Source organism: Euprymna scolopes, chromosome 20, assembly GCF_053919585.1.
Source record: "Euprymna scolopes isolate OS-2025 chromosome 20, ASM5391958v1, whole genome shotgun sequence".
NCBI classification, from domain to species: Eukaryota; Metazoa; Mollusca; class Cephalopoda; order Sepiida; family Sepiolidae; genus Euprymna; species Euprymna scolopes.
In genome coordinates this window covers 50,936,555-50,950,936 of record NC_136501.1, presented here as the reverse complement: position 1 = coordinate 50,950,936, position 14,382 = coordinate 50,936,555, and positions in this window count along the sequence as shown.

The window sequence follows — 14,382 nt, the reverse complement described above, 5'->3', positions numbered from 1 at the left end:
CTAGCAATAAACGGAGTATCAATAAACGTACTATACATAAATGGGGTATCAATAAACGTACAATCAATAAACAGGGAATCAATAAACGTACTATCAAAAAACGGGCTATCAATAGACGTACTATCGATAAATTTACTATCAATAAATGGCCTACCAATAAACGGGCTATCAATAAACGTACTATCAATAAACGTACTATCAATAATCGTACTATCAATAAACGTTCTATCAATAAACGTACTATCAATAAACGGGCTATCAATAGGCGTACTATCAATAAACGTACAATCAATAAACATCCTATAATAAATGTACTATCAATGAACATACTATCAATAAACGGGTTATCAGTAAACGGGATACCAATAAACGTACTATACATAATCATGCTATCAATAACCGGGCTATTAGTAAACGTGCTATCAATAAACGTAATATCTAAAAACGGGCTATCAATTAACGTCCTATCAATACACGGGCTATCAATAAAGTACTATCCATAAACGGGCTATCGAAAAACGTACTATCAATAAACATCCTACCAATAAACGGGCTATCAATAAACATACTATCAAAAAATGTACTATCAAAAAACGTACTATCAATAAACGGGCTATCAATAAACATCCTATCAATAAATGTACTATCAATAAACCTACTTTCAATAAACGTATTATCAATAAACGGGCTATCAATAGGCGCACTATCAATAAACGTACTATAAATAAACGTACTATCAATAAACATCCTATCAATAAATGTACTATCAATAAACATACTATCATTAAACGTACTATCAATAAACGTACTATCAATAAATGTACTATCAATAAATGTACTATCAATAAACGTACTATCAATAAACTGACTATCAATAAACGGGCTATCAATAGGCGTACTATTAATAAGCGTACCATCAATAGGCGTACTACCAATAAACGTACTATCAATAAACAGACTATCAATAAACGGGCTATCAATAGGCGTACTATCAATAAACGTACTATCAATAGGCGTACTACCAATAAACGTACTATCAATAAATGGGCTATCAATAAACGTACTATCAATAAACGTACCATCAATAAACGTACTATCAATAGGCGTACTACCAATAAACGTACTACCAATAAATGTACTATCAATAAATAGGCTATCAATAAATATCCTATCAATAAACGGGCTATCAATAGGCTACTATCAATAAACGTGCTATCAATAAACGTACCATCAATAAACGTACTATCAATAGGCGTACTACCAATAAACATACTACCAATATACGTACTATCAATAAACATCCTATCAATACACGTACTGTAAATAAACGTGATATCAATAAACGTACTATGAAAAAACGACCTATCAATAAACATACTATCAATAAACGGGCTATCAATTAACGGTCTATCAATAAACGGGATATCGATAGAAGTACTATCAATAAACGTACTATCAATAAACGGGCTATCAATAAACGTACTATCAATAAACTACTATCAATAAACGTACTATCAATGAACGGGCTATCAATAAACGTACTATCAATAAACGGGGTATCAATAAACGGGATACCAATAAACGAGGTATCAATAAATGTGCTATCAATAAACGGGGTATCAATAAACGTACTATCAATAAACGGGGTAGCAATAAACGTACTATCAATAAACGGGCTATCGATAGACGTACTATCAATAAATTTACTATCAATAAATGGCCTAACAATAAACTGGCTATCAATAAACGTACTATCCATAAACGGGCTATCGATAAACGTACTATCAATAAAGATCCTACCAATAAACGGGCTATCAATAAACATCCTATCAATAAATGTACTATCAATAAATGTACTATCAATAAACGTACTATCAATAAACAGACTATCAATAAACGGGTTATCAATAGGCGTACTATTAATAAGCGTACAATCAATAGGCGTACTACCAATAAACGTACTATCAATAAACAGACTATCAATACACGTACTATCAATAAATGGCCATCAATGAACATACTATCAATAAACGGGCTATCAATAAACGGGATACCAATAAGCGTACTATCAATAATCGTACTATCAATAACAGGGCTATTAGTAAACGTGCTATCAATAAACGTTATATCAAAAAACGGGCCATCAATTAACGTCCTATCAATACACGGGCTATCAATAAACGTAGTATCCATAAACGGGTTATCGATAAACGTACTATCAATAAACATCCTACCAATAAACGGGCTATCAATAAACATACTATCAATAAATGTACTATCAATAAACGTACTATCAATAAACGGGCTATCAATAAACATCCTATCAATAAATGCACTATCTATAAACCTACTATCAATAAACGTATTATCAATAAACGGGCCATCAATAGGCGTACTATCAAGAAACGTACTATCAATAAACGTACTATCAATAAACATCCTATCAAGAAATGTACTATCAATAAACGTACTATCATTAAACGTACTATCAATAAACGTATTATCAATAAACAGACTATCAATAAACGGGCTATCAATAGGCGTACTATTAATAAGCGTACAATCAATAGGCGTACTGCCAATAAACGTACTATCAATAAACAGAATATCAATAAATGTGCTACCATTAGGCTTACAATAAATAAAAGTACTACCAATAGGCGTACTACTAATAAACGTACTATCAATAAACGGGGTATCAATAAACGTACTATCAATAAACGGGGAATCAATAAACGTACTATCAATAAACGGGGTATCAATAAACGTACTGTAAACGAAACGGGCTATCAATAGACGTACTATCAATAAATTTACTATCAATTAATGGCCTAACAATAAACGGGCTATCAATAAACATACTATCAACAAACTTACTATCAATAAACGTACTATCAATAATCGTACTATCAATAAACGTTCTATCAATAAACGTACTATCAATAAACGGGCAATCAATAGGCGTACTATCAATAAACCTACTATCAATAAACATCCTATCAATAAATGTACTATCAATGAACATACTATCAATAAACGGGCTATCAATAAACGTACTATCCATAAACGGGCTATCGATAAACGTACTATCAATAAACATCCTACCAATAAACGGGCTATCAATAAACATCCTATCAATAAATATACTATCAATAAATGTACTATCAATAAACGTACTAATAATAAACAGACTATCAATAAACGGGCTATCAATAGGCGTACTATTAATAAGCGTACCATCAATAGGCGTACTACCAATAAACGTACTATCAATAAACAGACTATCAATAAACGTACTATCAATAAATGGCTATCAATGAACATACTATCAATAAACTGGCTATCAATAAACGGGATACCAATAAACGTACTATCAATAATCGTACTATCAATAACAGGGCTATTAGTAAACGTGCTATCAATAAACGTAATATCAAAAAACGGGCTATCAATTAACGTCCTATCAATACACGGGCTATCAATAGCGTACTATCCATAAACGGGCTATCGATAAACGTACTATCAATAAACATCCTACCAATAAACGGGCTATCAATAAACATACTATCAATAAATGTACTATCAATAAACGTACTATCAATAAACGGGCTATCAATAAACATCCTATCAATAAATGTACGAGCAATAAACCTACTATCAATAAACGTATTATCAATAAACGGGCTATCAATAGGCGTACTATCAATAAACGTACTATCAATAAACGTACTATCAATAAACATCCTATCAATAAATGTACTATCAATAAACGTACTATCATTAAACGTTCTATCAATAAACGTACGATCAAAAAACATCCCATCAATAAATGTACTATCAATAAATGTACTATCAATAAACGTACTATCAATAAACAGACTATCAATAAACGGGCTATCAATAGGCGTACTATTAATAAGCGTACCATCAATAGGCGTACTACCAATAAACGTACAATCAATAAACAGACTATCAATAAATGGGCTTTCAATATGCGTACAATAAATAAACGTACTATCAATAGTCGTACTACTGATAAACGTACTATCAATAAACGTGGTATCAATAAACGTACTATCAATAAACGGGGTATCAATAAACGTACTATCAATAAACGGGCTATCAATAGACGTACTATCAATAAATTTACTATCAATAAATGGCCTAACAATAAACGAGCTATCAATAAACATACTATCAACAAACGTACTATCAATAAACGAACTATCAATAATCGTACTAACAATACATGTTCTATCAATAAACATACTATCAACAAACGTACTATCAATAAACGTACTATCAATAAACGTACTAACAATATACGTTCTATCAATAAACGTACTATCAATAAACGGGCTATAAATAGGCGTACTATCAATAATCGTACAATCAATAACCGGGCTATTAGTAAACGTGCTATCAATAAACGTAATATCAAAAAACGGGCTATCAATTAACGTCCTATAAATAGAAGGGCTATCAATAAACGTACTATCCATAAACGGGCTATCGATAAACGTACTATCAATAAACATCCTACCAATAAACGGGCTATCAATAAACATACTATCAAAAAATGTACTATCAAAAAACGTACTATCAATAAACGGGCTATCAATAAACATCCTATCAATAAATGCACTATCAATAAACCTACTATCAATAAACGTATTATCAATAAACGGGCTATCAATTGGCGTGCTATCAATAAACGTACTATCAATAAACGTACTATCAATAAACATCCTATCAATAAATGTACTATCAATAAACATGCTATCATTAAACGTACTATCAATAAACGTACTATCAATAAACATCCTATCAATAAATGTACAATCAATAAATGTACTATCAATAAACGTACTATCAATAAACAGACTATCAATAAACGGGCTATCAATAGGCGTACTATTAATAAGCATACCATCAATAGGCGTACTACCAATAAACGCACTATCAATAAACAGACTATCAACAAACGGGCTATGAATAGGCGTACTATCAATAAGCGTACTATCAATAGGCGTACAACCAATAAACGTATTATCAATCAATGGGCTATCAATAAATGTACTATCAATAAACGTACCATCAATAAACGTACTATCAATAGGCGTACTACCAATAAACGTACTACCAATAAACGTACTATCAATAAATGGGCTATCAATAAACATCCTATCAATAAACGGGCTATCAATAGGCTACTATCAATAAACGTACTATCAATAAACGTACTATCAATAAACGTACTATCAACAGGCGTACTACCAATAAACATACTACCAATATACGTACTATCAATAAACATCCTATCAATACACGTACTCTCAATAAACGTGATATCAATAAACGTACTATCAATAAACGTCCTATCAATAAACATACTATCAATAAACGGGCTATCAATGGACGTACTATCAATAGACACACTATGAATAAACGTACTATCAATAAACGTACTATCAATAAACGGGCTATCAATTTACGGTCTATCAATAAACGGAATATCGATAGAAGTACTATCAATAAACGTACTATGAATAAACGGGCTATCAATAAACGTACTATCAATAGACTACTATCAATAAACGTACTATCAATGAACGGGCTATAAATAAACGTACTATCAATAAATGGGGTATCAACAAACGTACTATCAATAAACGGGTATCACTAAACGTACTATCAATAAACGGGGTATCAATAAACGTACTATCACTAAACGAGGTATCAATAAACGTAATATCAATAAACGGGCCATTAATATACGTACTATCTATAAATTTACTATCAATAAATGGCCTAACAATAAACGGGCTATCAATAAACGTACGATCCATAAACGGGCTATCGATAAACGTACTATGAATAAACATCCTACCAATAAACGGGCTATCAATAAACATACTATCAATAAATGTACTATCAATAAACGTACTATCAATAAACGGGCTCTCAATAAACATCCTATCAATAAATGTACTATGAATAATCCTACTATCAATAAACGTATTATCAATAAACGGGCTATCAATGGGCGTACTATCAATAAACGTACTATCAATAAACGTACTATCAATAAACATCCTATCAATAAATGTACTATCAATAAACGTACTATCATTAAATGTACTATCAATAAACGTACTATCGATAAACATCCTATCAATAAATGTACTATCAATAAATGTACTATCAATAAACAGACAATACATAAACGGGATATCAATAGGCGTACTATTAATAAGCGTACCATCAATAGGCGTACTACCAATAAAAATACTATCAATAAACAGACTATCAATAAACGTACTATCAATAAATTGCTATCAATGAACATACTATCAATAAACGGGCTATCAATAAACGGGATACCAATAAACGCACTATCAATAATCGTACTATCAATAACAGGGCCATTAGTAAACGTGCTATCAATAAACGTAATATCAAAAAACGGGCTATCAATTAACGTCCTATCAATGCACCGGCTATCAATAAACGTACTATCCATAAACGGGCTATTGATAAACGTACTATCAATAAACATCCTACCAATAAACGGGCTATCAATAAACATACTATCAATAAATGTACTATCAATAAACGTACTATCAATAAACGGGCTATCAATAAACATCCTATCAATAAATGTACTATCAATAAACCTACTATCAATAAACGTATTATCAATAAACGGGCTATCAATAGGCGTACTATCAATAAACGTACTATCAATAAACGTACTATCAATAAACATCCTATCAATAAATGTACTATCAATAAATGTACTATCAATAAACGTACTATCAATAAACAGACTATCAATAAACGGGCTATCAATAGGCGTACTATTAATAAGCGTACCATCAATAGGCGTACCACCAATAAACGTACTATCAATAAACAGACTATCAATAAACGGGCTATAAATAGGCGTACTATCAATAAACGTACTATCAATAGTCGTACTACTAATAAACGTACTATCAATAAATTGGCTATCAATAAACGTACTATCAATAAACATAACATAAATAAACGTACTATCAATAGGCGTACTACCATTAAACGTACTACCATTAAACGTACTACCATTAAACGTACTATCAATAAATGGGCTATCAATAAACATCCTATCAATAAACTGGCTATCAATAGGCTACTATCAATAAACGTACTATCAATAAACGTACCATCAATAAACGTACTATCAATAGGCGTACTACCAATAAACATACTACCAATATACGTACTATCAATAAACATCCTATCAATACACGTACTGTCAATAAACGTGATATCAATAAACGTACTATCAATAAACGGGCTATCAATTAACGGTCTATCAATAAAAGGGATATCGATAGAAGTACTATCAATAAATGTGCTATCAATAAACGGGCTATCAATAAACGTACTATCAATAGACTACTATCAATAAACGTACTATCAATGAACGGGCTATCAATAAACGTACTATCAATAAACAGGGTATAAATAAACATACTATCAATAAACGGGTATCACTAAACGTACTATCAGTAAACGGGGTATCAATAAACGTACTATCAATAAACGAGGTATCAATAAACGTACTATCAATAAACGGGCTATCAATAAACGTACTATCCATAAACGGATATCGATAAACGTACTATCAATAAACATCCTACCAATACACGTACTATCAATAAACGGGCAATGAATATGTGTTCTACCAATAAACGTACTATAAATAAACATCCTATCAATAAATGTACTATCAATGAACATACTATCAATAAACGGGCTATCAATAAACGGGATACCAATAAACGTACTATCAATAATCGTAATATCAAAAAACGGGCTATCAATTAACGTCCTATGAATACACGGGCTATCAATAAACGTACTATCCATAACGGGCTATCGATAAACGTACTATCAATAAACATCCGTCCAATAAACGGGCTATCAATAAACATACTATCAATAAATGTACTATCAATAAACGTACTATCAATAAACGGGTTATCAATAAACATACTATCAATAATTGTACTATAAATAAACCTACTATTAATAAACGTATTATCAATAAACGGGCTTTCAATGGGCGTACTATCAATAAACGTACTATCAATAAACGTACTATCAATAAACATCCCATAAATAAATGTACTATGAATAAAAGTACTATCATTTAACGTACTTTCAATAAACGTACTATCAATAAACATCCTATCAATAAATGTACTATCAATAAACGTACTATCAATAAACAGACAATACATAAACGGCCTATCAATAGGCGTACTATTAATAAGCGTACCATCAATAGGCGTACTACCAATAAAGATTCTATCAATAAACAGACTATCAATAAACGTACTATCAATAAATTGCTATCAATGAACATACTATCAATAAACGGGCTATCAATAAACGGGATACCAATAAACGTACTATCAATAATCGTACAATCAACAACCGGGCTATTAGTAAACGTGCTATCAATAAACGTAATATCAAAAAACGGGCCATCAATTAACGTCCTATCGATACACGGGCTATCAATAAACGTAGTATCCATAAACGGGTTATCGATAAACGTACTATCAATAAACATCCTACCAATAAACGGGCTATCAATAAACATACTATCAATAAATGTACTATCAATAAACGTACTATCAATAAACGGGCTATCAATAAACATCCTATCAATAAATGTACTATCAATAAACCTACTATCAATAAACGTATTATCAATAAACGGGCTATCAATAGGCGTACAATCAAGAAACGTACTATCAATAAACGTACTATCAATAAACATCCTATCAATAAATGTACTATCAATAAACGTACTATCATTATACGTACTATCAATAAACGTACTATCAATAAACAGACTATCAATAAACGGGCTATCAATAGGCGTACTATTAATAAGCGTACAATCAATAGGCGTACTACCAATAACGTACTATCAATAAACAGACTATCAATAAATGGGCTATCATTAGGCTTACAATCAATAAACGTACTACCAATAGGCGTACTACTAATAAACGTACTATCAATAAACGGGGTATCAATAAACGTACTATCAATAAACGGGGAATCAATAAACGTACTATCAATAAACGGGGTATCAATAAACGTACTATCAAGAAACGGGCTATCAATAGACGTACTATCAATAAATTTACTATCAATTAATGGCCTAACAATAAACGGGCTATCAATAAACATACTATCAACAAACGTACTATCAATAAACGTACTATCAATAATCGTACTATCAATAAACGTTCTATCAATAAACGTACTATCAATAAACAGGCAATCAATAGGCGTACTATCAATAAACCTACTATCCATAAACATCCTATCAATAAATGTACTATCAATGAACATACTATCAATAAACGGGCTATCAATAAACGTACTATCCATAAACGGGCTATCGATAAACGTACTATCAATAAACATCCTACCAATAAACGGGCTATCAATAAACATCCTATCAATAAATTTACTATCAATAAATGTACTATCAATAAACGTACTAACAATAAACAGACTATCAATAAACGGGCTATCAATAGGCGTACTATTAATAAGCGTACCATCAATAGGCGTACTACCAATAAACGTACTATCAATAAACAGACTATCAATAAACGTACTATCAATAAATGGCTATCAATGAACATACTATCAATAAACAGGCTATCAATAAACGGGATACCAATAAACGTACTATCAATAATCGTACTATCAATAACAGGGCTATTAGTAAACGTGCTATCAATAAACGTTATATCAAAAAACGGGCCATCAATTAACGTCCTATCAATACACGGGCTATCAATAACGTACTATCCATAAACGGGCTATTGATAAACGTACTATCAATAAACATCCTACCAATAAACGGGCTATCAATAAACATACTATCAATAAATGTACTATCAATAAACGTACTATCAATAAACGGGCTATCAATAAACATCCTATCAATAAATGTACTATCAATAAACCTACTATCAATAAACGTATTATCAATAAACGGGCTATCAATAGGCGTACTATCAATAAACGTTCTATCAATAAACCTACGATACATAAACATCCCATCAATAAATGTACTATCAATAGATGTACTATAAATAAACGTACTATCAATAAACAGACTATCAATAAACGGGCTATCAATAGGCGTACTATTAATAAGCGTACCATCAATAGGCGTACTACCAATAAACGTACAATCAATAAACAGACTATCAATAAATGGGCTTTCAATAGCCGTACAATAAATAAACGTACTATCAATAGTCGTACTACTGATAAACGTACTATCAATAAACGTGGTATCAATAAACGTACTATCAATAAACGGGGTATCAATAAACGTACTATCAATAAACGGGCTATCAATAGACGTACTATCAATAAATTTACTATAAATAAATGGCCTAACAATAAACGAGCTATCAATAAACATACTATCAACAAACGTACTATCAATAAACGAACTATCAATAATCGTACTAACAATATACGTTCTATCAATAAACGTACTATCAATAAACGGGCTATCAATAGGCGTACTATCAATAAACGTACTATCAATAAACATCCTATCAATAAATGTACTATCAATGAATATACAATCAATGAACGGGCTATCAATAAACGGGATACCACTTAACGTACTATCAATAATCGTACAATCAATAACCGGGCTATTAGTAAACGTGCTATCAATAAACGTAATATCAAAAAACGGTCTATCAATTAACGTCCTATAAATAGAAGGGCTATCAATAAACGTGCTATCCATAAACGGGCTATCGATAAACGTACTATCAATAAACATCCTACCAATAAACGGGCTATCAATAAACATACTATAAAAAAATGTACTATCAAAAAACGTACTATCAATAAACGGGCTATCAATAAACATCCTATCAATAAATGCACTATCAATAAACCTACTATCAATAAACGTATTATCAATAAACGGGCTATCAATAGGCGTGCTATCAATAAACGTACTATCAATAAACGTACTATCAATAAACATCCTATCAATAAATGTACTATCAATGAACATACTATCAATAAACGGGCTATCAATAAACGGGATACCAATAAACGTACTATCAATAATCGTACTATCAATAACCGGGCTATTAGTAAACGTGCTATCAATAAACGTAATATCGAAAAACGGGCTATCAATTTACGTCCTATGAATACACGGGCTATCAATAAACGTACTATCCATAACGGGCTATCGATAAACGTACTATCAATAAACATCCGTCCAATAAACGGGCTATCAATAAACATACTATCAATAAATGTACTATCAATAAACGTACTATCAATAAACGGATTATCAATAAACATACTATCAATAATTATACTATAAATAAACCTACTATTAATAAACGTATTATCAATAAACGGGCTATCAATGGGCGTACTATCAATAAACGTACTATTTATAAACGTACTATCAATAAACATCCCATAAATAAATGTACTATCAATAAAAGTACTATCATTTAACGTACTATCAATAAACGTACTATCAATAAACATCCTATCAATAAATGTACTATCAATAAATGTACTATCAATAAACGTACCATCAATAAACTAACAATCAATAAACGGGCTATCAATAGGCGTACTATTAATAAGCGTACCATCAATAGGCGTACTACCAATAAACGTACTATCATTAAACAGACTATCAATAAACGTACTATCAATAAATGGGCTATCAATGAACATACTATCGATAAACAGGCTATCAATTAACGGGATACCAATAAACGTACTATCAATAATCGTACTATCAATAACAGGGCTATTAGTAAACGTGCTATCAATAAACGTTATATCAAAAAACGGGCTATCAATTAACGTCCTATCAATACACGGGCTATCAATAAACGTACTATCCATAAACAGGCTATCGATAAACGTACTATCAATAAACATCCTACCAATAAACGGGCTATCAATAAACATACTATCAATAAATGTACTATCAATAAACGTACTATCAATAAACGGGCTATCAATAAACATCCTATCAATAAATGTACTATCAATAAACCTACTATAAATGAACGTATTATCAATATACGGGCTATCAATAGGCGTACTATCAATAAACGTACTATCAATAAACGTACTATCAATAAACATCCTATCAAGAAATGTACTATCAATAAACGTACTATCATTAAACGTATTATCAATAAACGTACTATCAATAAACAGACTATCAATAAACGGGCTATCAATAGGCGTACTATTAATAAGCGTACCATCAATAGGCGTACTACCAATAAACGTACTATCAATAAACAGACTATCAATAAACCGGCTATCAATAGGCGTACTATCAATAAACGTACTATCCATAGGCGTACTACTAATAAACGTACTATCAATAAATGGGCTATCAATAAACGTACTATCAAGAAACGTAACATCAATAAACGTACTATCAATAGGCGTACTACCAATAAACGTACTACCAATAAACGTACTATCAATAAATGGGCTATCAATAAACATCCTATCAATAAACGGGCTATCAATAGGCTACTATCAATAAACGTACTATCAATAAACGTACCATCAATAAACGTACTATCAATAGGCGTACTACCAATAAACATACTACCAATATACGTACTATCAATAAACATCCTATCAATACACGTACTGTCAATAAACGTACTATCAATAAACGTACTATCAATAAACGTCCTATCAATAAACATACTATCAATAAACGGGCTATCAATGGACGTACTATCAATAGACATACTATCAATAAACGTACTATCAATAAACGTACTATCAATAAACGGGCTATCAATTAACGGTCTATCAATAAACGGGATATCGATAGAAGTACTATCAATAAACGTACTATGAATAAACGGGCTATCAATAAACGTACTATCAATAGACTACTATCAATAAACGTACTATCAATGAACGGGCTATCAATAAACGTACTATCAATAAACGGGGTATCAATAAACGAACTATCAATAAACGGGGTATCAATAAACGTACTGTCAATAAACGGGGTATCAATAAACGTACTATCAATAGATTTACCATCAATAAATGGCCTAACAATAAACGGGCTATCAATAAACGTACTATCAATAAACGTACTATCAATAAACGGGCAATCAATAGGTGTACTACCAATAAACGTACTATCAATAAACATCCTATCAATAAATGTACTATCAATGAACATACTATCAATAAACGGACTATCAATAAACGGGATACCAATAAACGTACTATCAATAATCGTACTATCAATAACCGGGCTATTAGTAAACGTGCTATCAATAAACGTAATATCAAAAAACGGGCTATCAATTAACGTCCTATCAATACACGGGCTATCAAAAAACGTACTATCCATAAACGGGCTATCGATAAACGTACTATCAATAAACATCCGTCCAATAAACGGGCTATCAATAAACATACTATCAATAAATGTACTATCAATAAACGTACTATCAATAAACGGGTTATCAATAAACATAGTATCAATGAATGTACTATAAATAAACCTACTATTAATAAACGTATTATCAATAAACGGGCTATCAATGGGCGTACTATCAATAAACGTACTATCAATAAACGTACTATCAATAAACATCCTATCAATAAATGTACTATCAATAAACGGAATATCATTAAACGTACTATCAATAAACGTACTATCAATAAACATCCTATCAATAAATGTACTATCAATAAATGTACTATCAATAAACGTACTATCAATAAACTAACAATCAATAAACGGGCTATCAATTGGCGTACTATTAATAAGCGTACCATCAATAGGCGTACTACCAATAAACGTACTATCAATAAACAGACTATCAATATACGTACTATCAATAAATGGGCTATCAATGAACATACTATCAATAAACAGGCTATCAATAAACGGGATACCAATAAACGTACTATCAATAATGGGCTATCAATGAACATACTATCCATAAACGGGCTATCAATAAACGGGATACCAATAAACGTACTATCAATAATCGTACTATCAATAACAGGGCTATTAGTAAACGTGCTATCAATAAACGTAATATCAAAAAACGGGCTATCAATTAACGTCCTATCAATACACGGGCTATCTATGAGCGGACTATCAATGAACGGACTATCAATAAACGTACTATCAATAAACGTACTATCAATAAACGTACTATCAATAAATATACTACCAATAAACATGCTATCAATAAACGTACTATCAATAAACAGGCTATCAATTGGCGTACTATC